Below are 2,413 nucleotides of genomic sequence, written 5' to 3' on the forward strand. Positions count from 1 at the left end.
TACAGTAGAATCCAGCTATTTGCATTACTGTTAATAGCATATTTCGGGGATATGCATAAAATTCTGAAAACCAAAACCATTTCCCATTCACTACATTATAAATAAAATGGCATAATTGCATTAGCCATGTTCGCATACTCCTGCTATTTGCATAAAATAATGCCAATGGCAACTGGAAAAACTGGTTGAACATGTCAAAGTCACTTACTCTTATAGATTGTATGCAAATGTCATTCAAATGTAAATCGAGTATGGATAGTTTCTATGGTAAGACAACTCCATAGGAACTGTTGTTGTCCTTTGTGTTTTGAAAAAGCTCTGGCAATTCCATTGTCATTTGCTGTGATAGGATACAGAAGAATAGAATTGCCAATGTTTTGCTTAATTTGTCATCCTTTGCACTCAACATGTGTATATAAACTTATGATATTTTTATGAATTCAATGTTACATTTTGTATAACTGGGAGTGAGTAAATTTGACACAAAGAGTGTGTGTTTCCTCAAAGTGCCATCCTAGTAACCACAACAACCCCCTCCCCTCTCAGTGCTGCTCATTTTGTCCCCTAGGGTTAATGGACTACTCCTTATTATTGCATAAAATACTCTGACAAATCAGTTATGCAAATAATCGGATTCTACTGTACATTGTTTCTATACAGCTTTCAAAATAGACAAAACAGTTTTTGAAATGTCTCTAAAAAGTATCGCTTCTATTGTGCCAAGTACAATGTTGTATTTGTACTATAACTGTATATGCCAAATCTTTCTTGCCAGTACAGCTGAGCTTATATGATTATTATTATATCTGATGCTGTCATTTGTAACCTACTATAAAGCCAGTATAAGTGTTTATTTAGTCAAGTACAAACCTTTATTATGTTTTTCTCAGCAGGGAGCTGATGCTTAGACTGAGTTGTATTTTTGTACAAGTTTTGTGATGGACTAATAGGAAAGGAAGATGAGTGGGGCAGGTAAAAGCTGTGTCATGCAGGTAAATTTGAATATCACCTGCACTAGTGCAGAAAGTATGCAGAAAAAGGCATTTTTAGCCCTTTAGATGGTATAGATTTGATGAGGACAAGGATTATGCCACTGAAACAGTCTTTGAAAAAATTGTGACCAGCAATGACCACGATAAGGGTTATTTTCTATAAAAGAGGTCATAAGAAAACAGTGTAGTAGTAGCATGGATGGCCGAGTGGTTAAGGTAGCAGACATGGAATTGAGAGCTCACAGGTTTCATTCCTGGCTAGACGTTGTGTCCTTGGGAAAGTTACTTAATGTGGTATTCATCACCCCACCCAGGTGTAAAAGTGGGTACCTAACTTCGGTTGGGAAGGTGAACGGCAGTGGAAGGAGAAGGATAGGCTCTACTTTGCAATACTGTGCCCAAGAAACTGTATTCGATCTTCACTGCCCCTGCGGCCTCATCTATATACAATGTAAGCCAAGGGACTTCTAACTTTTACCAATGCTTTTCAGCCAACAGTCACCTAACTGTGGTCAGAAATGTAACCAGGGAAGAGAGCATTTAGCAGATGGACATAGAAATGTGGAAATCTCGTTCTTTTGCCTTGAACTCTATTATTTGTATATTGAGCACTATATTAGGCAATACATATTGGGTAGTGCATTGTCTTATGACACAAAAGAATGCCCAGGAAAAGAGAAATGAGTTGCTTGTAGGCTTTGCAATATTGTATATTTTTGGCACTGCACTAAGCCTTTATATATTTGTATTTATAGCCCAGTATGGAGTTGACTGATAAATAAAAGTTCTCTGTTGAGTGACTGTCAAGTCTTTTCTATCTGGTCATTTCTTGTTTGAAAAGGACATTTTGATACCCAATATTTGGTCACTGCAGACTTCCAGATTATGAACTTGTATCCTTATTTTGGATGTCATGCAATCTTAAATTTTCACAAGACAACATCTGTGCATGTGTTTTGTTTCTTCTTTGCATACACATACATAACAGTATAACATAACTAGATACAATACAATAGTAAAATCAAGAAACATGGTCAGAAACCTAAAAGATTCTCACGGGCCTCCCCTCATTCACTTTTATTCAAAAGACAGTCATCAGCCTTTAGTGTCAAATTAATCAGTCATACAAAGTATGAACAGGGGGTTACCAAATTTGAAGTCAACTATTTTTTTTCACTTTTCCAACCAACTTTGTTGTTCCTATGGTAGCATATCGATCCTATCGGTTTGTCTATCGAGGGGTGCATATTTTACAATCTTACAATCATTTCGCCCGCTCGCTCCACTTTTTTTCTGCTAAAATTCGATAACCAAGAAATAACATTGATACGGCCTAAGTCGCGTAATCCGATACCCCATGTTTCCGCACGCCTCTCGGTGCACCGGAAGTTGCGTGCTAGTGAAGCGCCCTCTACCGGCCG

Source organism: Branchiostoma lanceolatum, chromosome 1 (assembly GCF_035083965.1).
Source record: "Branchiostoma lanceolatum isolate klBraLanc5 chromosome 1, klBraLanc5.hap2, whole genome shotgun sequence".
In the NCBI taxonomy this organism is placed as follows: Eukaryota; Metazoa; Chordata; class Leptocardii; order Amphioxiformes; family Branchiostomatidae; genus Branchiostoma; species Branchiostoma lanceolatum.